Source organism: Sus scrofa, chromosome 15 (assembly GCF_000003025.6).
Source record: "Sus scrofa isolate TJ Tabasco breed Duroc chromosome 15, Sscrofa11.1, whole genome shotgun sequence".
Classification (NCBI taxonomy): Eukaryota; Metazoa; Chordata; class Mammalia; order Artiodactyla; family Suidae; genus Sus; species Sus scrofa.
This window is the reverse complement of record NC_010457.5, coordinates 98,429,179-98,456,191: the sequence shown is the minus strand read 5'-3', so window position 1 is coordinate 98,456,191 and position 27,013 is coordinate 98,429,179. Positions and strand designations below refer to the sequence as shown.

The following is a 27,013-nucleotide window of genomic DNA, read 5'->3' as shown; positions in this document are numbered from 1 at the left end:
GCTTAATGGTTCCTATGGAACTATGGGATTCGTCCCCTAAGGGGAAGCTGATTCCTGTCTGTATGGGCCATCAACCTCTGTGTTCTGTTAATGAATTACTCTCTTGGACAGTCTCCAGCCAATCAAGCCAACAAGAATAAAGAAAATATATATATACATAACATCTTCGAAACTGCTCAAATCAAAGCTGGGGAAGATGAAGGGAATGATGCTATAAATGCCAGAGGCAAATTAAAAGAGATAGAACAAGATTCCCCACAGGGTGTCAGGTGGTTTCTATGAGTGATCCCAGTTGGTCTGTTGATGAGGGAGATAACCACAATTGGCATAGAAATCATTTTGTTACTTATATAGTGGAGGGATTACAATCCTCATGAGTAAAGCCCATTAAAAACTATTGAAGGTTTACTAGGGGAACAAGAGAGTACATCAACTTTCTTAGACTCAGAAAGGCATTGAGAAAACATATACTAAGGAGCCCAGAAACAATGGATGGCCAAATAATTCTTAAGGATAAATTTATAGCTCAATCGGTGCCAGATATATGGAGAAAGCTCCAAAAAATTGGCTTTTGGCCCTGATCAGGACCTGGAGCACCTCCTCAGAGCAGCAGCTAAAATATGTTATAATCGGGGCCAGGAAGAATGAAAGGAGAACAAGATGAGAGACAGAGAAAAGGCAGAGGCTTTACTTACAGCACTACAGGGAGTCAACCTGGGAGTTTCCAAGGTGAGAGGACTAGGGCAGAGACCTATGCCTGGAACCTGTTTCCTCTGTGGAAATGAGGGATCCTTTAAATGGGAATGCCCTTAGACTCAGCTGTGCCCCATATGTTGGGGAGATCACTGGAAGAGGGACTGCCCCTGAAGACTAAGGTCTCTGTGGTTGACCCCTCAGGCCCAGGATCAAGACTGACAGGACATTTCCATAATGGCTCCTGTCCTAATCACCACTTAGGAGCCCTAAGTGACTCTAAATATAGGAAGACAAGACTATTGACTTCCTCCTGAATATGGAGCCACTTTTCAGTCCTTCTCTCCAATCCTGGGCCCCTCCCTCATGAATCTGCCATATACATGTTTCTGGCAAGCCGATTACAAAATTTTTACACAACCTTTGAGTTGTGACTGAAAATCCATTTTCTTTTCTCAATGCCTTTCTGATTGCTCCAGACTCCAACTCCTCTTTTAGAAAGAGATATTTTGTAAGAGGTTAAAGCCTCAATTCACATGGCAATGAGGACTTCCCATGTGACTCACAACGTAACTACTCAGCAATCCCTCACATTTTAGCAAAATGATAGTGTATATCAGTCAAATGTAAAGCTTTTCTTTTATTAGTATTAAAACCTGGTGATTAATGCAGAAGCTCATGTAAAGTATCAGGTTAATCTGAACAATATATTATTTCCTTTCAGTTCACAATCTGTTATTTCACAGACTATGGTTAATAGAATGCCCCAAAAAATAAAAAAATAAAAAGAGAGGGGTAAATATATGCCAATGGAGCCTAATCAAGGCTCCTGTATTTTCTTAACTAAGGCCTTGTTATTATAAAATCTAAATGTTGTATTCCCAATTGTTCACAGAATGTCTCATTCCCTGTTAGATCTTCAACAGTAGATTCATGAGCTGTCCTATCCAGCTTTAGCTTTTGGAGCTGCTTTGTGGAACCAGCTGACCTCCTCTTCCTAATGAAAATGTTTCTTTCACCATATTCATTGTGATCTCGATCCTTTTATTCAGACCCTGTATAATTAATTGTATTTCTTGCTTCATTACATCTTGATTAAGAGCTATCAATGTTCAAATGTTGATAGAAGGGGTATCCAAAGCAATGTATCAAGGCCCACTTGACCGTCCCATGAGTGGAGACCTAACTGCTTTCTGCAATGACACCCTTTTCAGCAGGAAGAAGTTAGAGTGGTCGTCACCCCTTTTCCCACAGAGTCTCCAACTCAGGGGTGGGGATTGAGAATATAGGCTTCAATACATTCTTTGATATGGCTATTGATTAACATTTGTAAATTAAGGGTCGCATAGAACCCCCAACTGCTATAAAGGTGACAGTTATTACCCCGTGGAACCATCCTCTGCTACCACATCATAGTCAAGAAGTCTGCATCTGTGGCTGACATGGACACCTGGGAGGCTGTGCAGCACCTAGAGAATCCCCTCATGGTCAAGTTCCAGAGACCCCCTTCACCATCATCAAAGAACGCTGAGCCCTGCTCTGGCCACCCTGGAAATTGGTCAGTCTAAGCACGGCTGAAACCCGAGGAGTTCCACGTGAGACTTAACTTAGACTCGTGTTCTGTCTACAGATGCACAAAGTGAGAGATTTAAGAAGTAATGAAGGAGTTCCTGTTGTGGCTCAGTGGCCAACGAATCCAAGAACCATGAGGTTGAAGGTTCAATCCCTGGCCTCACTCAGTGGGTTCAGGATCCGACGTTGCCGTGAGCTGTGGTATAGGTTGCAGATGTGGCTCAGATCCCGAGTTGCTGTGGCTCTGGTGTAGGCTGGCAGCTACAGTTCCTATTCGACCCCTAGCCTGGGAACCTCCATATGCTGCGAGAGTGGCCCAAAAAAATGGCAAAAAGACAAAAAAAAAAAAAGTAATGAAGAAAAGAAGTTGCAAGATCTATTTTTGTCCTCCTGTAAAAACAAAAAGGGGGAAATGTCTCAAGATGTTTTTCCAATCTTCTTGCTTGATCATCCATCCATAGCCCCTCCTCATGTGATCTCATCAAAAGAGTAAAATAAAAGTGGTGTGGTTTCTTGAGGCAGGGCTCTTGGTCCTAGAGACCTTGAGTCCCCTGGGTTCCCACTTTTACTATCTCTGTGTTTTGTTTTGTGTTGGCATTTTGTTTTGTATTGGCTCTTTCCTTAAGTTCCCCAGCACCTGTTCTTCAGCCCCATCCTGCTGAGCTGGTCTCGGCACTTCAGCTCAAAATAATCCTCATAACAAAGAAATATTTTGGGGTGGCAAGTTTGGCTCCCCTATGTATCTGACAATAATAAAGGAGTAACTATAAGGGTCAGAAAACATGCTTTTGATTACTACCTACTGTATTTTTTTTCCTATTTTGTATACAAAAAACTAAAATAGTTAGATGCTATGTTTGATCCTTTACTTCTAGATTCCTTATGGACTTTGCAAAGGTGTTATGAAAGTCAGAAGTTACTTGGGCATGATTTGGGACCTTTCGTTATTGTGATGAGAAAATATCAAATTGTTATTCTAAGTCACTTGCTTATATTCTACTAATAGACAATGCAAAGAGTAGAAAAGATTGCAATGTGCAGAAAAATGGTATAGAATTTTCAATATATATATTGAAATGGTGTAGTATATTCAATATACACACATGAAATAAATAGAAGTCATTTGGCAAAAGTATCATTGAATTAACAGACTTTATCACTTAGTTTCTTGTAAATGAAAAAAATATTAAAAATGCATCAAGCAAAATGCAACAAGGAGAACATTTAGGAGCAATAAAAAAATCATCTAAAAATGACACAATTTTAATATATATACTTCATATATTATGTACATTGTGTTATGTTTATAATTACAGTAATTTAGGTGTCTTCTGTAGCAAAAACAATTTAGATTGCAATCTCTAAGGAATAAAAACTAGCAAGGATATTGTGAAAAATAAATCTAATATTGCAGATGATTGGCCCATTTATCATGTTAGCTTATAGAAACAATTTCTATCTTATAAGAACTATTAAATAATAAATTATCAGTATTGCTAAGTATTTGCTGTTGAAATAGTCATACTCTATATTTTTTATTATGCTCTATACATAATGAACTTTTCAACTTAGAAGAGTTGTACATGTGCAGTTACATTGATTCATGATATATAAGCCAGAATAATGAGGGAAAAGTCATATTAATAGAGGTTTTGAAAATGTGCTTAATGTTAACTTTTTTTTTTTTTTTTTTTTTTTTTTTGCTTTTTAGGGCCACACTCATGGCATATGGAGATTCCCAGGCTAGGGGTCTAATCAGACCTGTAGCTGCTGGCCTATGCCACAGCCACAGCAATGCCAGATCCCAAGCCACATGTGCAACCTACACCACAGTTTATGGCAACAATGGATCTATAATCCCACTGAGTGAGGCTAGGAATCAAACCTGCAACCTCATGGTTCCTAGTTGGATTCATTTCCACTGTGCCATGGCAGGAACTCCTAATTGTTAAGTTTTTAAACATGATTCCAAATTAGCGAAATGTTATTAGAATGATTTTCATGCCATCTCAACATTTTTAATTTTGCTGAGGTAAACACATTTGTATAATACTGTGTATTCAAAATTAAAATTTGAATGTATAAGCAGTATAATGCATATAACCCCATTATAACCACTGGCACATAAGTGGTTAAAAGTGAAGCTGTACAATTCATTCACTTTTTATCTGGAAAAGATAGAATGGTGTTCCTAGGAAAGAAAGAATTCTGGAGACCCAGTCCTTGTTTTTGTAAAAACATACTAATGGCTGATCATTTAGGGGAAAAAACAAAAACAAAAACCCTAGCAGAAATATGCTCATCTATGGACTACGTATAGCTGATAGAATTACTTTTGGCAAAAGTAGTTGGAATCTATGGTTTATGGTGAATGGCTTCCTGTGTAAAAGTCTTAAGTATAAAGTGGCATTATACTTAGATTCATTCATGTGAATGAGGTGACTGCATATTTCTCTTAAAAACATCAGCCTAGGCCTAATGTATCTGAGGTGAAAGAAAAGTACCTGGGAACCAATCTGAGGATCTTGGGCTTTTCCTTGCCTCTTGATTTTATTAGTAGTTTGATAAGAGCTCTGATTATTGTTGGAATTTCTCTGTCCATTGCAGTATCTTACTTTGTTCTTAGGCATATATTATGTAATTTGGGTTGAAAAGAACAATATATGTATGCATTCTGAAAATAGTTGGTCTGCTCAACATGTCATTTGTTTAAATTCCAAACTGAGATCCAAAATTTTTGTTTTAAATTATCATGTGTAAATTAGACAACACAGCATTATGGGTAAAGTGAAGATTGTTCTATTAGACGGGTTGAGTTCAAATCTGGCTTTGTCACTTAAATTCATCCACTTTGGCTTCACTTTTCATTTTGTTAAAATGGAAGTATCAACAGAACCCCATGTATTTGTTCTAGGATTTTTATAGTATATGATATGTAAAGCATATAAAATAGTTATAAATATTAGATATTAGATTTTAATTTTGCTATTTAAGATTATTATCAGAATAACCTGAATTTTTTTTTTTTTTTGCTTTTCATAAATGCTGGATAAGGAAGTATTCTATTTAAAACATAGTTGTAGCTATATAGGTAATACATACTTAACTTTTTATGCAACTGTTATTTTTCATTAACTTCTTATGGGATATACCAAATAATTCAAATATAGAGTTTCTTTTTCTTTATACCTACATTTATAATTACACCTACATTTGTATTTGTACCTTTTCATGCTATTTTCAGTGCATGTTTATTAGAAAGCTAAGAATATGGAAGCAGTCATGTTTCCCTCTGTAGTTAGATTTGTTGCTGGAAAGAAGACACCATTCAAGAAATGCATTTTACAGAATTTTTATGTGGGGAAAATGGAGCAACTTGGACTCTTTCTGCCTAGCCTCCATGTTGTTCCAGTGAGGAATGACACAGCAGCTATTATGATATTTATGCATATTTCACACCTGATATAGGTAACTGGGCAAGGCATGTGCAGTAGAACAGGATGATGACCACCTCTTATGTAACATTTGGACAAATTGCTGGCTTCATTCAGTACTAGTATAAAAGGTAGATAGGACTTTGCCACACCACCACTGCCACTTGTGAAGCCAATAAAGGGATTTCTGAACTATTCTTAATGCCTTGATTCCACTGTTCTATAGGTTTCTTGAATGCAGATGAGCCTGCCTGGTCTTGAGAGACTGAGGAACATTTCAGTACGTAGGAGGACCCATGTAACTAATTACAACAAATGCAAAGTTGGCAAAATAACGTGTCCCCCTCAGAGCCATAGTTGTAAAGATGATAGGCTTTTCCAGTGTCTTTTGCTGTGGCCTGACTAGAAGCAGAAAATTCCAATGCCCTCTTGATGCCAGAAATATGTTACCAGAATCCGGGTTCTTGTTCACAGAGACAAAGAATGAACTTGAAGGCACAGGCAGCAAGCAATCAAAGTCTTTATTGCAGTGAAATGAACATCTCCCAGGAAATGAACAGCTCCCAGGACAGGCTGAGAGGGGGAAGAAGAGTCCCCCTCTCTATTGTCTTATAGGGGTTTTTATCCCTTAAAAATGGGGGTTACCAACGTGGGGTCCAGAAAGATGTGGTTTTCTCCCATTGGCCTTGCCCAGTTATCTATATCAGTCCTTGTCCAATAGGGGTTTTGGGGGTAGAAATGTCCTTAAGTATCATGGTTTCTTTGCCCTTCTCTTTCTGTAGACTGAGTCACCATTCCCCTCACTCCTTTTCTATCAGTTGAAGAGTGGGTTAGAGATTAATGCCCATCTGGGTGTAGGTACACTCTCTATAGTAAACAAGACCTGTGGGGATGTTACTCCCTGGAGCCCTTAAGCCACAAATGTTAATCAATAGCCATATCAAAGAATGTATCAAAGCCCATGCTCCTACACCTACTACCTGGCTTATTTTTCTGCCTCACTCTCACTTTGTAGAGCTGCAAAATGAAGAAACCAGGTATCCAGAATTATACCATGGAGTGCCAACTACCAAATTCTTACAGTGAATCATTACACATGGTAAGAATTACTTTTATGTTTTTCCTATTGTGTTATTCTGTGGTGTCATATCTATTTTTATTCTGACAAGCCTCTGATGTTCCCTAGGTTATCTGTTATAGAATTAGAATCATTGACAATAGTACATATTTCAACTATTATCACTCTATTAGGGTGAAGTAATACTCTTTGTCTCTTCCAATTGGATTTGTATTGTTGTGGTTATAGTTGGGATTGGATTTTGAGGATGCTTGATAAAGGATTCAGAATGTAAGGTCAGATAAGTCAAAGACACACTGAGAATAACTTGTTTCATTGGAGTGACTCATCTTTGCCTTATATACCAAGTAGCCCTGGAACTTCCCACAGATTCAGCCTTACCACCAATCTACCAAGCTTGATATATTCTTTTGTAGTTCCAGGACATCCAGTCTCAATATCTAAGATATATGTGCAATCACATGTCAAGATTTAGACCTCTCAAATATTAGATGATTAGAAGACCAGTGGGCCAACATGACAATACCACTGCTGTTCATATGCAACACTTTGCTGGAGAGATTTAGCCATAGAGGAAAACAGCTTCTTTGTTTCAATTCCACTTCTTCAGTTAACAAGTATACTCATGGTATGAAAAAAAAAAAAAAAATTGTCACCCAGAGATAAAGACTGACTGAAAGAGAAGCTATACACATTGTTCAGATAATCAATGTTTAATTATCTAAAAGATACAGAAGAAAGTCAGCCCCATTGGTAAATCAGCAATCATGTAGTTTTTGATAATTTTGATAAGGGTCATATTTAAACATTTGCAAACATAAATTTTCCCATATCAAACCTGTTGGAACAGTACTGCCTGAAACTTTTTGGGACACCTATAGGAGTTCACTAAAAACCTGTAGAAATATCTCATGGCATGAAAACCAGGATTCAAAAGCTAAGAGAAATCAACAAATAGCATAATGAAAGTAAAAGGACTTAATGACCTTCCCTGATTATTTCTGTTAAAAAAAAAAAAAAAGAGAAATTTGAATAAGGGGAAAAGATAGTTAAACTGAGCAAGACCCTTTGGGGCTCTTGGGCACAGGAAGCCCTTCTGTGTTCCTCCTTTCTTGTTTGCAGGGAATAGGCTTCAACCTCTGTGAACTTTTAGTTCCAAAGAAAGGTTCATACAGTTGCTAATCAGGGAAGGAATGGGATGCATAGACAAGGGAGGAACAGTCAGAAAGCAACAGTGAAGCCTTGAGGCAGTGTCCTGGTTCTGCCTCAAGTGTTACACAGAAAGATATCTTTGAGATCTGCAAAGCTAAAACCCCCACTAAAGGAAGGTGTTAACTACTTGATGAAGACTTCTTCATTTCAGAGAGAAGGTCACAGTTTGATAATCGTCAGAACAACAGAAGCTCATCAGGAGACTGTGAGGACAGATTGAAGGAAGAAAGGCCCTTCACATACATTGATCCTTATCAGCAAACCCCACCTGTGAACCATTTACTATAAAACACCTCACCAAATCACCTGGTTTGGGACACATGGTTTTTGAAGGTATTAGGCAGTTGTATCTCACTTTGCCTAGCAAAGCAACACAGCTATTCTTTTCTCCTAAACCCAAAACTGTCTCAGAGATTCAATTCAGCATTAGTGCATGGAGGCCGAGTTTTGAGCTTCTGCCAACAATAAGGAGGATGAAGTGAGAGAGTACAGGAGCCCTTAGTAAATGAGGGAGGAAGAATGTGGAGCAAGAAGAACTAAAGAACATACATCAACTCACTGCTTCTCTGCTAGTTCAGAATTCTCTAGGGGGCTTAAACTTCTACTTCTGGTGGTGGTAATTGGGATCATTAGAATGGATTACAGGTGAATATTGCAATTGGGGATTGTCATATTCAATTTTGGGAATTAAAATGAGACTGCTAGTACCTGAAAGTATATGAGTTCTATTCCAAGTATCTACCATGTTTGTGGTAGGAAGATATGACAAAGGTAATGCTAGATTATGAACAAAATTTAAAATCATTTTCTGTTTGAGACCTGTTCAGTTTAGTCCATTACATAAACCAGTGAAAAAAAATTTTTTACATTGTTTATTAATATCCTTTGCTCATTTAGTTATTGGGATTTCCACTCAGAAAATATAAAAGAGAACAATCCACTATTTCTATATAAAGTAGTTAAAATACTTTATACATTAGTTTAGATACTGTAGAAATATGCAAATATTTATGATATTTGTTAAACTCTTAAAACAATTCATTATATTAAGAAAATGCAACAAAATTTTTGCATCTACATGTATGGTAACATGAAAAAACTAAAATCAAGTTTCACTAGGTTTGTGTAAGAATTTGAAGATTCTTATTATTTTGAAAGATTTACAGTCTTCTATTCTCCTTTTTAATAAAAATTGCTTAAGTTAGCTAAAAATTAAAGGTGCTTGACTGTTAGAAGGGTTATATAGTATTATAAAATATATAACTAAATCTAAAATTGCTTCACTTCAAATTTCCTGAAGGACAATTTAAGTATTAAAAGTCACATTGATAAAACTTGAATTTGATACTTTTTAATATACTTTAAGTTTCTCGATTCCTAAAAGAATATATATTTGACAGATTTTCTATGGGAAAAGGGAAAAATAACTGATTTAAAGTACTACTTGGACAGAACTGTCTATATGATCCCCAAATGTTTTGACATCCTTTAGTTTAGCTCACTATTTCTGAGTGACATCAGGCTCTTAGGAATCAGTACAAATAGGGTGAGAAATCATTATGCTCTAAGAATGTCCTGTCCTTGCAAACTAAATGTATATAGTATGAGGGAACATTTGACTGTTGCACTGAAAACAAGTGAAGTGTAGTTCATTGATAGATGGTAGAGGTTTTGAGAAGTAGTGATCCTGTTTTGTACATTCTTATTTAAAATAAAGCCCAAGGTAAATTATGTATATAATATTTATATTATATACATATTATCTTATTGAATATCCAAAGTGCTGGCAAACCATTTTTTTTGCAAATTTGCATATTAATGACAATTCTTGTTTTTTTAATATTGATTTTTAGTTTTTCCATTATAGCTGGTTTACAGTGTTCTGTCAATTTTCTACTATACAGCGAGGTGACCCAGTCACACATACATGTATACAGTCTTTTTTATCACATTATCATGCTCCATCATAAGTAACTTTCTAGTTTTTAAAAATTGATTTATTTCAATCCCATCATCTAAATACTGCCCAAGGGCATTAAGAAGGAAATGAATTACGTGGGTGGGTCGTTTTTGTGCCTGGAAGTAGATCAGAAACTTCTGAATAAAATTCACAGGCTACAGAGTCTCAGGGATTAAGTTATTTCCCTAACTGTTAAGATTTTCTATCTGGTATCACATACATGTTGCATTGAGATCATTGCCTTGGGGCCATTCTTCAGGCCTATGGAAAATAATGGCGTTTCACTGGTGAACCCAACTCAATCCAATTATCATTTCTATTCATTTCAAAATATGTACTTATTTGTCTCTCTCTCAAAAAGTCAATAGTATTATGCTTTTTGCTATGCTTTCATCATAAAATTAGCTTTATTATCTATATTAGTATAACAAAATCAACTTAGTTCAGATGTTTAATATTGTCACTTCTCCAATTAGTACATAACTATTAACCTCTGTCATGTTTCACAACTGTATTCCATTTACATAAAACACTATTTTAATTTCTCTTCTAGGAAATTTAGCAAAAAAAGAGACTTCATGATATACAAATTCTATGATATCCTTATTCTTCAGTTCATCAAATTCATATACCTTATTTTTCATTGTTTTAAATGTTAAACCAAATTATTATAGCATAGAATATATCATTGGGTATCATGAAGCTTTACTTTGGGTGACGTTATCAAACAGGAATTTTTCATGATGCTTTATTTGTAAGTACCATGAAACAGAAAATAAAAAGACCTCTCCTTCCACAAGAACAGAGAAAATGAAAGTTGAGATTACTGTGTGCTAAACTATGCTTAAAATATATTTTTTCCTCCTTTCGTCATTAGAAGATACTTTGAGTACTCTAAGGAAAGTGATAAAATATAATAGTGGTTGTGGTCTGTGTGTTGGGAAAGTCATCATAGGCAGCATTTATGAGGAATCCAAGTGGAAGGGAGATGTGAACTTCACTTAAAACCAGTACTGTGAAAATTAACAGTTATTTGAAAGACCATACTAAGTTCAGCAGATGCAATTAGTACCATGTTACTGGAGTTTAGGATGGCCACAGAAGGGTGAGTGTGACATGTACAGAGGCTATGAAGTAAATATTCATTTTTACAACCATTAGCATATAGACTAAACCTTAGTTTGAGTTGCAAACTATGGAGATCTGATTTACAGTTTTTAAAGTTTTGCTCTGCCTCATATTGATCCCTTAGGGAAGATCCATGGCCACATGGTCAAATGAATACGTTCAACACCAGCCAGATAGGTCAATTGCCAGGAACAATCTAAAACTGAAAACTGACATAAAGCGAAGCTATTTCTGTTGAAACTGTTGTTTTGCATAGCCCTTACATAGCATTATATAAAATCAGCACTACATTTTTCAACTGCCTCTGCTAATGTAATCACTTATATTAGAATCTTCTGATTATTGCCCAATATAGCTTATTAAATGTCCATTCACACTATGTGCTTCCTTTTGACAATAGAAGTTTCTGTGTAGTCCTGTGTCCTGTATTTGCTCTTTATTTTCCCTCTGTTAAATTTCTGATCTGATTTCATAAGCAGATAGGCCTATCAAAGGGCTTATATATTTTTATACATACAAAGCATTTGTTGCATCCACAAATCCTTCACTATTCACTATTGTAAGCCAAATCTCTATATTGATATATGCATATTGGTATTTTCCAAATATTTGATATCTTATTTTGTGAAATGAGCTACAACTGGAACTAAATACATTTATTTCATTTCTCTGTATTGGTGCTTCTCAAACCTTACTGTGTATCAGAATGTTTAGAGGAACCTGTCTAAAAAACCATATGTTTAGGACCAGCTACTATTTTATTAGATATAGGATCAGGCTCAGGAATCTGTAACTTTATCAAGGCACTTAAAGTGATTCTGTTACATGAGGTCCATAGTGAGCCATTCTTTAAGAAATCTATAGGTATTTTAGAAAGAAAAAAATGTAGGTTGATTTGGTTTGTTTTTAGAAATCACAAGACTGCCTAATTGTTAAATAATACAAATCAATAAAAGAGTTCTCTATAAGACAAGAGCTTTTACATTGGCTAATTTATAATGTACAAAATATGGTTATTTTTTAAGTGATAAATAGCTGTTCCACACTGCTCTGGGTGACAATACATATTTATGAATGAATAAATGTGTTCGTATGGAGGGGAAAATTGAAAATGATTAGCTTTAATTAGAAGATGAATTAGAAACTGATTTGGGTAGGGGAATGACAGTTTAAGCTATGTATAATTTTATTGTTATTGTTGTTGTTGCCATTGCTGTTTTTGAACTTATGAAGCTCCCGGATGGGGCTCTACTAACTGCTTATTGCCATGGTTATTATTAGCACTGCTATTTTAGATGACATGACATGTATGATAAGCTGAACTGTGATTCCAGAAACATGGATTCACCGTATATTTTTTCTCTTCTAAAATTAGCTGTATTCATTTTATTAAAATGGCACATAAATGGAGATTTATCGTATAATTATGGGGAAACTGTAAGACACAAATCGCTATTTTAGAACAAGAATTGACTTGTTTTACAGTTTAAGACACCTCTGACTATCTCCTACTGCTTGCTCACACTATTAACTGCATTTTTCCTGCAGGGGTTTTGTATCCATCAGGGTTTAGGCAGAAAAACAGACACAATGTTACACTTTTAAGAGAGAAAATGTAATGTAGGGAATTGGCTACACAATCTTGGAAAAACTGAGAGGACACTTGAGATTAATTAGCAAGAGCAGGGAGCAGGAAGCCATTTAAAGCCAGAACTCTCCCTAGATGAGGGCGGAGAAGGAGAGAGTGCCAGGGCCTGGGTCTCTAGGGGATGAAGGAGCCAGTATGGGCTCCCTCCACAGCCAGAACCTGGAAAGACACTATGGGGGAAAAGAAGAGAAAACACTGGTTATGCTTAGGTTCCACCCTCCCATTTTGCTAAATGTCTTTAAAAATAACAGACAGATTAAAAAAAAAAAAAAAAAAAAAAAGAAAAGAAAAAAGGCGCAGCAGAAACAAATCACAAATCTGACTAGGAACCACGAGGTTGCAGGTTAAGGACTGAGCATGGCCTTGAACGGCAGTGTAGGATGCAGACATGGCTTGGATCTGGTGTTGCTGTGGCTGTGCTGTAGGCCGGCAGCTGTAGCTACGATTCAGCCCCTAGCCTGGGAACCTCCGTATGCCACAGGGGACTTAAAAAGCAAAAAAATAAAAAAAAATAACAGTATCTGAGAAAGGACCCAGCTACTCTGAGATTCAGAGCAGAGCAAGGAGGACAAGAAGGCCCCAGATGTCAGATGTGCACAACGAGCACTTACATTTCCTTCCTTCTGAGCAGCTGCCTGATTCTGCTCTGACTCCTTGTATAGAAAGGTTTTTTGTTGATGTTGTTTTTAAGGCCACACCTGCAGTGTATGGAAGTTCTAGGGTTAGGGGTGGAACCAAAGCTGCAACTTCCAGCCTATACCACAGCAACACTGGATCCAAGCCCATCTGTGACCTACACCACAGCTTGTGGCAATGCCAGATCGTTAACCCACTGAGTGAGACCAGGGATCGAACCTGCATCCTCGTGGATACTAGTCAGATTCATTTCTGCTGAGCCATGACAGGAATTCCCAAATGATAGGGTTTTTTTTAAAGCTATTCAGAGAAGTTAAGGAATGCAAAATTTTCTTAAATGCTCTTTGGTACTCCAGTGCAAAAAATAAACAAACTGGGCACTAGTTAAAAGTAGTCAGGATATCCTACACTGTTGGTGGGAATGTAAATTAGTACAACAGATAGGGGAAAAAATATGAAGATTCCTTAAAAAACTAATAATAGGACTACCATATGATTGAGTTATTCCACTCCTGGGCATATATCCTGAGAAAACAATAACTCAAAAAAGATACATGTTTGCCAATGTTCATTGCAGCACTATTTACAATAGCCAAGACATGGAGGCAACATAAATGTCCATCAACAGATAAATAGATAAAGGTGCTCTGGTACATATATACAGTGCCATAAAAGGAATGAAAGGAATAAAATAATGCCATTTGCAGCAACATGGATGGACCTAGAGATTATGATAAGTGAAGTCAGAAAGTGAAAGACAAATATCATGTGATATCACTTGTATGTGGGATATAAATATGACACAAAGGAACCGATTTAGGAAACAGAAACAGATTCATAGACATAGAAAATAAACTTATGTTTACCAAGAGTTCCCATCGTGGCTCAGTGGTTAATGAACCCAACTAGTATCCATGAGACATGGGTTTGGTCTGTGGCCTTGCTCAGTGGGTTAAGAATCTGGCATTGCCCTGAGCTATGGTGTAGGTCACAGATGTTGCTTGTATCTGGCACTGCTCTGGCTCTGGTGTAGGCCCTAGCCTGGGAGTCTCCATGTGCTGTGGGTGTAGCCTGATAAAAAAGAAAATAAACATATGGTTACCAAAGGGGGAAGGGGGTAAGAGAGGGAAAAATTAGGATTTTTGTATTGGCAGATACAAACTACTATATATAAAATAGATAAACAACAATGTGCTACTATTTGGCATAGGGAACTATATTCAGTATCCTATAATAAACCATAATGGAAAAGAATGTGTGTGTGTGTGTGTGTATATATATATATATATATATATATATATATATATATGTATAACTGAATTGCTTTGCTGTACACCAGAAATTAACACAAAAGTAGTGAGGATAGACTTTATTTAATAATTTTTGCAACAAGGAAAATTTCCCAGCTTGGACAGAAATCAACTTTGCTGAAATAAAAGACTAGAGACTTTTTAAAAGCTAAGGTGTGTGAAAGAAAAGGCACTGAGGTGTATTAAGGGGGTTGGTCCATGTGATAAATTAGACCATTTGGGTTTGTTAATTGGCACTTATCCAAAAGTGAGAAAAAACCTTCTATCTTTAGGAGAGGAGGCAGGCCTGTTAGGTTAAAGTAAGGCCCTCCTTAATTCCGGCCTTTATTCTTCACAGGGACTGGGGGGGAGAAGGAGAGTTATCGTTATGATTGTTCACGTTTCAAAAAGACAGCTCTCAAGTCCTTGGGGAAACAGTTTGTGGTGGTGGATTTACATCTCAAAGGGCGAGAAAGGATTTATAATTACTAGTTTTCTAAAGTAGCTGCTCTAAGCAGGGGTTCACAGCCTATCTGCCCTTTATCAGATTTTAGCTAGAACAAACAATAAATCCTCCTGGTAGGCACTTTAAGAGGACCTGGGAGTCACTCTAAGGATCTGAAAGAAATCTTCGTAGAGTTTGGTCAAGTCTTCAGTGCAGTGGTCTGGACAGAGTTGGCTAAGTACTGAGAGATCTGCAGTTCTCGCTAGCTCTTTGATCACACTTGGATGATTTAAAATGGTTTAAAATTGTTCTCTAAGTTATCTGCCTCCACACCCCTAGCCAACTTTTAGCTAATCTCCATCATAGTACTTATGAGATGGTTTTGTAATATGTATTTGGAATATCAGAATCTCCAACTATTCAGAGTAAGCATTCAGAGAGTAGCATCTTTATTTCATTCACTGTTCTAATCTCATTGTTTAGTATAGGAGAAAATAGTTTGTATTAAAAACTAAAGATCTGTAAACTTCAAAATAATGTACTGAAAAATTCACACAGTAAAGATTTTTTAATCTTTAAAAAATGAATAAATAAATTTTAAACTATGTTAAATTTGCACGCATCAAGCGCTCTGATAAGTGCTGCTATTGCCTCATATTATTTGATCTTCACAGTGGCCTTCCTATTTGTCAAGGAGAGCTGGCATTGGAAAATGTAAAATTAAGGTAAATCCACTCAAAATTGAAAAAACATTTCATATTTAATGTTAAATACATATTGGGAGTTAACTTGAAAATAAAAGCAATTGCCAATGAAAATGTTTACTTTTCATTTGTGAAAGGTAGGTTGTTGGGAGATCCTGTTGTGGCTCAGCAGGTTAGGAACCCAACATAGTGTTCATGAGGATGTGGGTTCGATCCCTGACCTCAGTGGGTTAAGGCTTCAGCCTTGCCGCAAGCTGTGGTGTTAGCCACAAATGCAGCTCCAATTTGACCCCTAGCCTGGGAACTTCCATATCCTGCAGATGTGGCAAAAAAAAGAAAAAAGAAAAGTAGGTTGTAATTGCCACTGTATACTAATTCCTAAACTGAATAATATTTGGCATAATTTTTGAGAGTAGTATATAACAACAAAATGCCATTCATTGCTTTTCTCATTTTGCTGTTACAGTGTAATTATAAAAAATAATTCCTGTAAGAAATGTTTAAGGGATTTATCAATTTTGACAAAGTTCTTTACTTTTTTGCAACATACAACCTTGTATGTATATTTTATAACTTTCTTTGTAGGTTCTCTAGTCTTCATTGCTCTGTGTCCACCTCTGTCATACATTCATTTTCAATTATTTTTAATTTAACATTTCTATAACAATTTCATCAGAATTCATCACAAATAACTATGTTTTACCTATTCTTAATAATGCTTTATATTTGATGAACATTATATCTCTATTTTTTATCAGGTATTTTAGACTTCTTCCAATCAGCAAGTGTCTGTTGGCTAAACTGATCATATATCCCAGTTTGCGTGGGTGTTTGCATAGTTTATGTTCAGGAATAATTTTAATGGGGCACCCTTTTATCTCAAAAGTGTCATGATTTGGACCATTCATTATATACTTGCCCCTAATAATAACTAATCTCTGAGAAAAGTTATTAAGCCCAAGCATGATTCTGATGGTCACATAAGTAAACTTCTGTTAACACTCACGACTCTGCAAGGTAAGTACTATTGATATTTTCATTCTACAAATAAGGATCCTTAGAGTTGGCTTAGGTATCTTGAGTAGATGGTATAGCTGACACACATTTTGCCTGTTAGTTAAGCCCAGGTGGTACAGCTTCAGGGATAATGTTCTTAACCAAATTCACAAATTACTGTTCCTTTTTCCCCAAAAAACATTTTATTGATGAGCATGTCTAAAGGCTAATATGAACAACAACAACAACAAGTTTATCACAATTCAAAAATATTCACATTTATTTGCAAACTGGTAACATTGCTTTTCGATAAAAAGTAAAATTCATAAATAAAACTATATTATTATATTATTAATACAGATTAAAAATTAGAAGCTAGGAAAAGCTAAATCTCTTGCCTTCAGTCAACAGGTGACCATGTAGATGAGCTGAAAGATGAACCCAGGACACGTAGCTTTAGAGCTTTCACATTGGCTCTGCCTTCATGTCCTGATATAAAAGAGAATCTTTAAAATGTTTGTTGCAACAATGAATAAATAATGATTTAATATATTTGGAAAGTTTTATAGTTTATCTCCAAAAATATTAAAAATATTACAGAAGGCCAAAACTTAAATGTATGGCCATAATTTGGGAATGATTTCTGTAAAATAAATTCCAAACTGTGTTAATGCTTAATGCACTGTGATGATGTCTTTAAGACTTTGATACGAAGTTTTGCTACAAAAAAGGAAAGTTTGGAACTGCTAATGTATTATTTGAAGTTTTGGTTACAGAATAAAAGAGGGTTAAAGATATAAGTTGTAATGTCACACACACACAAGAAAAATAGTGAAAAGATTTTTATCTCTAATAAGTATTAATTTGGTTTATAGATGGCATAAACCGAATTAGAAGATTAACTTGGAGAATAATTTGAGATCCATGCAATTTAGTTTAGATATATACTATTTGAAGGACCTAGTTTGTGCAGTCCCTGAAGAAATTAGGGTCTTTGGTAAATTGCAATGCCCTCTTACCCAGGTAAGGAAGCTACCCCGACCCAGGGGAGGCTGAATTCAGGTGTACCCACTTCCTGCTGGGAGACAGGATGCTCTGTTCCCATATACCATACTGTCCAGGAAATTCAGACTGAGCAGTTGGGGCCTCTTTTGGATAACCTAGTCATTAGGCACCTTAAACATTGGTGGACCTAGTAAAGGAGAAGTTCTGGAAATATTACCTAAACATCTCTGAATGCTTCTATTTAATCAGACATTCAGACTCTTCCAGCTTAGTATATGTATGTGTGGTTTTCTTATCAGGGTTACTGTGAATGATATGAAAGTGGAATAAACAAAATTGAGAAAGCTTACAATTTTGCTATAAATTTCTCTACATTGAATGAAGCACAAATTAAGCCTGAGTTGATAAATTCATTGTTCTATTTTCCAGCTTCAAAATTGCTTTGTGAAATATGTGAGGAATAAATGTTACTGTAAGAAATCAATGTTTCTATGTGTTCATTGTCCTAGATATATTTAGGTAGGCATTTTATCATTATTTTAATAGAAAAGGAATATTTTAAAAATTATAGTGACAATAATTTATGAGTGTATTTAAGAACAAGTGCGTATGCTACCAAAGATCAAAATAAGATTCAGAGAATTTATGTGAGAATTTTCCTTGACCAAAAAATTGCATCTGATTATTTTACTTGAACTGTAATACTTTTGACTCAAAATATGATCTAGGAAAAAGTATCAAATTTATTAGTAAGGAGAGAAAATTTTTAAAATATATAGAATTAAATATTCCTGTCAACAAAGTAAATTTCTTAAGACATGGCTAATATTTTTGTATGTACAAAAAAAGTTATAAATATTTTCTGCCAAACATACAGAATTTGTTTCTTACTTCCACAAATTTAGTAACTTTCAGTTTCTATAAATGAAATCTGAACTAAATAAATAAAAGCAGAGATACTTAATAAGGTGGCATTTTTATTTGGTTCTTTGTTGCTGAAATAGTCTATGGTTGTTGGTGCAACTGCACACATATATCTCAGCATGATGGATAATAATTACCTAGTCTATCATCTAACTATTTTGGGAAATACTTGTGATGTTCTGAGATAAATTAGTGTGTCAATTTACAGTATCAATAAAGAGTATCAATATATATCAATATATGAAGTATATATATATATATCAATATATAAAGAGTAACAGTAACAGTGTCAATAAAGAGGCAGAATTTTGCTTTCTAAAAGCTCACAAAATGCACAAATATCTTTAAGCAGCAAAATACAATTTTGACAAGTTTTTATCATTATATCAGAACATTGTAAAATTCATGAATGACAGTTGTCAGAGCACTCTTTTGATACCTTGGAAGAATTAATTCCAGAATGATCAGTTTAACTGATTGTATAATTACTAACTGGAAATCAAAACAGTAACATGCATGTGCTTTTTGATACTGAGATTATGTTTTGCTCCTTCAGAATTCTACCATGTAAACCAATCGAAAGTAACAGTAATTTAACTGATATATCATCAAATTTACATCCTATTAAATTTTTTTGATTTGGATGTAAGATGTGAAAAGTTTCCTTGGCTACAGAAATCTATGTAACCATAATTTGTAACTAGCATTAGAAGTTTTAATGTTTTACAAAATAATAAATTGAAGAATGATCTACATTGGTAAACAAGGACCTTCAGTTTGAAGGCTAGAGAAGAAAAGCCAGCCAGTGGACTTATCGCATCTCCTCTTAATAATGATTTTTCTTTTAATACTTTAATTCTTGATTGTTTGATAGTTATAAATCAAAACAAATCCTTTTTTTAAAAAAAATGTGGGGAGTTCCTGTGTGGCTCAACAGGTTAAATGATCCAGTGCTGCTACCGAAGTGGCTTGGGTCACTCCTGTGGCATGGGTTTGATCCCTAGCCTGGGAATTTATGCATGCTCTGGATGTGGTCAAAATAATAAAAAATAAATACAAGTAAACAAATAATTAAAAAATGTAAAACATCCATAGTGCTCAAAATAATACATTTAGATTATAAGAAACATTAAATAAGCAAGATAAAAATATATAGGAAAATCATATGGTCCAATCTTATAATATTTTAAATATCTCTTTATGGCCTTTTAAATATGCATTTTAAGACTTGGTTTATTGGACAGCTAATAACTCAGCTGATTACATCCTAGTAAAAATCTCTCCCCTGAATTACTCCCATAATATAGCACAAGCAACAGCAACAAATGTGACCAAAAAAAAAAAGAATTTCTTCGGACTAACTTTTCAGGTTCTTCCCCACTTACTCTTCACCTCCACGTCGTCACTTATCTCCTTGGTGCTCATTTCTTTTCTTTGTTCCCTTTTTAAAGTTTTTTTAAGTATAGTTGATTTACAATGTTGTATTAGTTTCTGCTGTACCACAGTGATTCAGTTATACATGTACAAATATCTATTCTTTTTCAGATTGTTTTCCCATATGTTACCTATCACAGAACATTGAGTAGAGTTCCCTGTTGCTATATGGCAGATCCCCATTGACCATACATTCCATATACAATGGTGTGTTTGTGCTGATTCCAAACTCCTAATCTAGCCCTCCCACTCACCTTCTCCCTTTGGAAATCATATGTTTGTTTTTTCAAAGTCTGTGAATCTGTTTCTGTTTTTGTAAATAAGGTCTTTTGTATCATGTTTTTAGATTCCACATATAAGTGATATTGTATGATGTTTGTATTTCTCTGTCAGAGTTACTTCAGTTAATATGATAATCTCCAGGTCCATCCATATTGCGAATGGCTTTTCATTCTTTTTATGGCTGAATAATATGCCATTGTATATATATATACCGTATGCTCACTTCTATATTCCTAAGTTGGGTTGTGGATTTTTGGTTTGGGTTGAGTTTTTGGTTGGGTTGGCTTTTTTGTTTGGGTTTCAGTTTTGGTGATACGCTCAGATGATATGTCCCTTTACCCAATTCCCTTGAACTAAGATGCCCACTAAATAATAACCCATTGTGTGTGTATGTGCATGTGTGTGTGTTATAACACCATGGAGGACACCCATGTGCCAGAGCCAGGGGTCTGCTCTGAGTGGTTGGAGTGTGAGGATTCCAAGGAAGGCAAAAAATGTGCAGTTGGAATCCAAAAGATGTGTTACGTGGCTTTGGGAGTGTGCCGGGAGAAAGTGCAGGTCCTTTAGAAGGAAAAGGAGAGAGAGGATGGCTGGGATGTGCTAAATGTCAGGGGAAGCTCAGAGAATGGTGGTATCAGGCCCAAGGCAGTGTAACTGCAGCTGCTCTCCAGAGGAAGCCCTATCTCGCAGAATCTTGGGATATTGAGAGATCTGCAAGGGCCAGCAGGGAAGTCCTAGGATGAGAACACCAGTGTTCCAGAGACCACTCATCCATAAGGAATCTGGCGCACACCACCTATCACAAAGAACATAATCTTCATGAAAGCTTGGCCTGGGTATAGATATACTATAGCTATAGATATAGATTCCTCATTTTCTTAATCCATTAATACATGGAAGGACATTTAGACTGTTTTCATATCTTGGTTATTAGGAATAATGTTGCATTGAACATGGGAGTACAGTTCTTTGAGATCTTGGTTTCAGCTAGATATTTGTTTGATTTTGTTTTATAGTCAGTGGTGGACTGAATATAATAAAAAATTAGAGAAATTAACTGAAATTTAGTTTTTTCTCTCTAAAGATGTGAAAGACTCAGGCTTAAATGGTCAACAGGAAAAAAAAAAAAAAAAAGAAATTATCTTCTACTTTCATCCCTTCAGTAAAGTTTGTTTAATGACAGGACTCATTGTCTTATCTCATTGTCAAGGGTACAAAATTCAATACTATTTTTTATTCATCCTTATTTTCAAAAGCACTTTACACTGCTATTAATGGTTCAAGTGCACAATAAATACTTGTTAACATTTATAAACCTATGTTTGAAAATAAGCAAAGAGGTGAAATATAGTCCAATTAAATATTGTGTTGTTGAAAAGTATAAGCATTAGCCTTCAAAAATACCACTTTTTATGAAAAAATGCCTCCTTTTTCATTTATTTTTAAAAATGTTAACAAACTGTTTATTACTATACAATTCCCAGCCTTCATGTATGTATACAGCAAAGATGAAAGTCAAAAGATTATTAAAGTCAGTGACAGGATTTTTTCATTTGGTCTTGACAGTTCTCCAGAATCAATTACTGACGCAGTTTTTCCCCAAATTGGAGAACCTTTATTTCATCAATGATTTGGGATATATGATGATTTTTAAATCAGTATTAGTGAAATATATTTAGCTTCTGCAAAGTAAAGAAAGAATGAAAAGTAGAAAACTCTATATATGTGTAACATATCTGTTTAAAAGTAAGACAAGCTTGTTGATGTGTAGCTTACTTTTCTATCATCATCATATGCCCATTTTTCTAGAGTATTCTCCTAGAGTAATATACATTCTGTGATATAAAAATGAACACATTAATACTATTTTTATCATATCAAAAAGATTTTCATGCTAAAATTTCCCCCTTCTAGTCCTAATAAATTGATCATTAAGACTTTTCCTTAAAAAGTTAGCCATATAATTAAAAGCATAGGACTTTCCTTTTTTTTGGTAAATCTTAAAATTCTTCTTCTAAGAGTTTTATACTTAAGAGGGCCACATGGAATAATTAAGTTACTGTGTTGTGGAAAGAAGCATGAATGTTTTTATTCTCTTTGTTCAAAACTGAAATGCCTAAAATCACAGCACCTATGTTTTTATTATGCTAACTATTATTACAAATATATAAATAAATTAATTTACTAGATAATAAAATTATTGAAGACAGCTGAAAATCTTCACTAATATTTTGAGTTTGCTTAATGGTCTACAAATATGATTTTTTATTTTTTATACTACAGTTTGGTTTTGCTGTTGAAATAAACACTTGCTTTTATATTAATGATGCTTTTATTTAATGGACTTCTTTACCTAATATTTCTTCCCCTTTTTATGCCTATAATATTAACAAATGTACTATTTGTTTCTCTAAAAATTAATATTTAAGGTATAGGTAACTTTACTATCACCAGATTTTTAAGCAAGAAACACTCAGGACTAACAAATCCATCTAGATTAAAATACTTAAAATGCTCAAGCTTTTTAAAAAATGTACAAACAGTGTAAAATTTTCAATCTGTATTAATTTAAAATGACTCTTTTCCTGTGGAATTTCCCAGAGCCGTCACACCTTACCATGTCAGAAATGCTTTACCCGTAACTTCCATTTACTTATGGCAACATAGATTTTTGGTAAACATATCAATAACAATGCTTTTCAGGGATCTGATTCTGTTTGCTTTAAGATCGTAATAAAAGGCCCACTAGAGTGCATTAGGGCTGTTTAATGTGTTTTGGAAAATGATATCCAAAGTACAGACCCCCATTAGCTTTCTGCAAAGTGATCTCAATGCCCCGATGCCCTGTGGTTACCCACAGGTAGAACCCTGGGGGAAGCATTTAGCTTGTTTTCCACCCACACTAACTCCCCACAAGATTCTTCCTTCAGGTCTGATCTATGGGAATGTTGGCCCAGACATTGTTCTTGTAGATTGGTGTTTCTGTTGGAACAAATTCGGTTTTTGACTAGCAGGAAACAGTGAAATCTTTTATTTTAAAAGTGGAAACTAGCTGGTTTCATCTTTTATTCTTTCCTCCTGGGGTTGGAGTCTGTAAGTCAACAATTATCTTTTATTTTTGTTGCCTAAAGAAATGTGTACTACTTTTCTGTTCTTGTGCATAACATTCCTACCAACATCAGAATGAATAGAATGGATATTTTCAAGCTAATGGCCAATTATTATTTCACTAAAGCACCTTAAAAGATGATCATTTGGTCTTTTTAGGTTTGGGGCCATTTCCATAAATACTGTTTAAAGGTTCTCAAGAGATTTGATATATGTTAGGTGGGAGAAAAGATAAACCAAAGTATTTTTTTTAAGCCTCTATCTATTGCTTCTAAATAAAGGGTAGAATCAGTGGAAGTAAGAAAGTTCTGAACAGAAACCAAGATCTGACCTGGGAAACATTGTGATCTGCCACAGGGAAACTAATAAATTCTCTGGATTAAGAGGAGTGTCTGAAAGTTTAGACAAGGACATGACCTTTAAGTTTTCTTTCAATTCGAAGAGTCTACAATGTTCTGTATAAAACTTGAGCCTGAAGAGTGGTTGAGAATAAACTATGGCAGATGATCCTATTATGGACTCTTCAAGGAAGTGGAACCATCCATTGTGAAGGTGATGGAATATTAAAGAAAATATAAGATCAGCTGGCCACTAGTGGGTCATTCAAGGCTAGGGCCCATGCCTTTTATTTTTCTAGCAGACTGGTGTCATCATTAAACGTGTAAGAGAGCAAGCATGGGTATGATATGAGCCCAGGCTAGGAAAGAGGCCACTGCCACTTCTATAGCATTCTATCAGCTAAAGCAGATCACTAGGATGGCCAAGAGGTGAAGAAAAGTTTGTTGGATAAAGCTCAAATTCACATTGAAAGGGTCTTTTACAGTAAAGGGTAAAAAATAAAAACAAATTTCTATTAAATCAATCCAACATCCATGTTAGAGAATATACTTTAATGGATCATTTGTTCACTTTATTTTCCATATTTCATTGATTCCTTTTGGATCTCAAGCCTAGAAAGGTTTTTTAAAAAAATTAAAAAAAAATTTTTCTTGACAATGTTCAAGACAGCAATTAAAGAGAATCTTTGGTAAATTTTTAGAGGTTTCATATTTCAGATAATGTTTTACCTATGTTCAAAGCATTTAAAAATATTTTTAAACATTTTGAAAATGTGTCCATTTTATTCTGTAATGTAGTATTTATGTTAAATCTGTCATCAATCTGAGGATTGTCCTTTTGTGGTTGACTTGCTCTTTCATTCTGCATTTGACTTTATTTATTGTTGCTAATGGTTTATATTTCTACTTCCATATCTAATTGTGAGGTTTGCGTGGTTTTTTTTTCTTCCTTATTTATTTATTTATTCTGGACTCTCTGTAACCTATCAATCTGATAGTTTGTATCTTTCTTTAATTCTAGATCACAGCCAGTCATTATTTCTTCAAGTGTTTCTCCTCATGCATTGTTTTACCTTTCTTTTTTTTTTTTTTTTATTTTCCCATTGTACAGCAGGGGGGTCAGGTTATCCTTAGATGTATACATTGGTTTTACCTTTCTATCTGGAACTTATATAAGTATTAAACACTACTTTTGTCTTCCATAGCTATTACATTTTGTTTTATGTTTTGAGTTCTTTATGAGTGTTTTATTTCCTCTGATTCCTCTGTTTTAAATTATTTGTTTTATTGTGAGGCTTAGTTTTATTCATTTTTAAAATAGTGCTTGTATTCTTCAATGATTTCATGTTTTCCTCTTAATTTATATCACATGAAAATTATTACACAGTGTGCCAGGTTATAAGAATTTTGACCCCACTGGTGAATGAAGGAGGGTGACTTCCTCAGATTCAGATGAACTTTTGTGTTGCAGTCTGGGTTTATCATTCTGATTTTATGAAGCCTTCCCAGTGTAATCTGGGCACTGCTCTTTTCCCCAGACCACCTCCTATTGAGCTAATCTATCCCATTGGGATAGAAAAAGAAAATATCAGTATGAATAGAAAGGGAAATATAAGTATCAATAACAGCAAGCTGAACTGCACTTGTTAAAATATCTCTTAACCCAAGATGCATCCAAACTCCTCTAATGTTGTAATGCCTTCAGAGTCCATGATTTATACAGCTCCTTTCCTGGCGGCTGTGGGCCAGGTATCATTATACCACTGTGAGTTTGGGGTATGAGTGAGAGAGAAAGAGTCAGAGCTGGAAAGCTTCATGCCACCTCTCCTGTATTTATGGTGCCTTGTCATATGCCTCACTAGGCTGTCATTTACCCCCTGCCAAACACTAGGCTCTTGACACATTTTTGTCTTCTTGATGGTCTCCCATAGTTCTGTTATTATCATCATTGGCTGCCTGTGTGTTTTAGTTGTTATTTGCCTCTGGAGTCTATCACAGTCCCTCTCACTTCCATACTGCTTCCAAGGCTAACATTTGAGAGGAGCCAGCAGCTCTTTCTTTTATGACATTCTGTTTGGAGGCAACTTCTAAATAATTGCTATTGCCCCCCACCTTAAAATTTTCCTCTTTAGTTTTGGTGCTGCACTTCTTATAAGTGTCTCTTGTTTATGATAAAAATAACATTAATTGGCTTCTCCAACACTTACAAAAGAGCAGTCCCACAATGTGGTCCAATTTCTCAAATTTAGATATTAAGAATTTACATCCCCAGGCCTGGAGTAGGGCACAGAGGTATGCAATTAAAAAAAATTATTCTGGGTAATTCTCATTTACTTAGTCCGCAGCCCAACTATCTTGTAAAATAATTGCTAAGGGCAATCTAAACTCAGTGAGTAAAAAGAGCAGAAGCCAAAGAATGTCTCTTGGGAACCCCTTAGCCACCTTCAAGGAAATAACCTAACTTGTTAGGAAATTGTATGCCCCTTAGGCAAAGATGACTAACAGTTTCCAGCATGCTACTTTACAAGGAATGTCTTAGATATATTTATTTCAGTAATCTGTTAAGTATACTACCAAGAACAATTCAAAAATAGGCTCATCTGGCCTTGAAGGATTTTTGTGTCATACAGGTAGTGTGTATTCAGGCTACCAGTCCACTTGAGGGCTGGTTAAATTTCTCAGTAGAGACATTTTTCTCCTTTACTCAGAGACAAGATTTAAGCATTTCCTTACTATCCATGTGTGTAGGGTTGACTTTCATAGAATTCTTGTTCACTGAGTGTGTCCTTTGAGGCCCATGGATCTATTCAGGTGTCTCTCGTCTGACTATCCTGGTAACATTCCCAAGGCTTTAACTCAGTTACCTAATATGACATTAGAATTGCAGTTTAAAGTTACATGAATCTGCAGAACATTCAAGACAGTGTGCATATTGTGATTTTTTTTTATATTTTGGGGGGTTTCTTTTTTAGAGGGGTTTTCTTATGAGGAAGTTTGTTTATTTATTTATTTATTTATTTTTGCTTTGCTCCTTTTTTGGTTTGTTTGTTTGCCAGCTACAGCATTCAGAAGTTCCTAGGTCAGCAATTGAATCTGAGCCACAGCAGAATCTTTAACTGCTAGGCCA

The 27,013-nt window shown here is 35.2% G+C and overlaps 1 long non-coding RNA gene across 4 annotated transcripts in view; it reads left to right on the top strand.

Moving 5' to 3' along the window:
- The window catches only part of LOC110257012, a 207,077-nt gene that overhangs the window by 1,807 nt on the left and 178,257 nt on the right, over positions 1 to 27,013 (top strand). For 2 of the 4 annotated variants that reach the window (XR_002339148.1, XR_002339147.1), the window contains exon 2: positions 6,715 to 6,798. This is a non-coding gene — a long non-coding RNA (uncharacterized LOC110257012). Of the gene's footprint in view, positions 1 to 6,714; positions 6,799 to 8,140; positions 8,915 to 10,502; positions 12,969 to 27,013 lie in introns of those variants that run through there. The other 2 variants (XR_002339150.1, XR_002339149.1) reach the window with 2 other exon arrangements.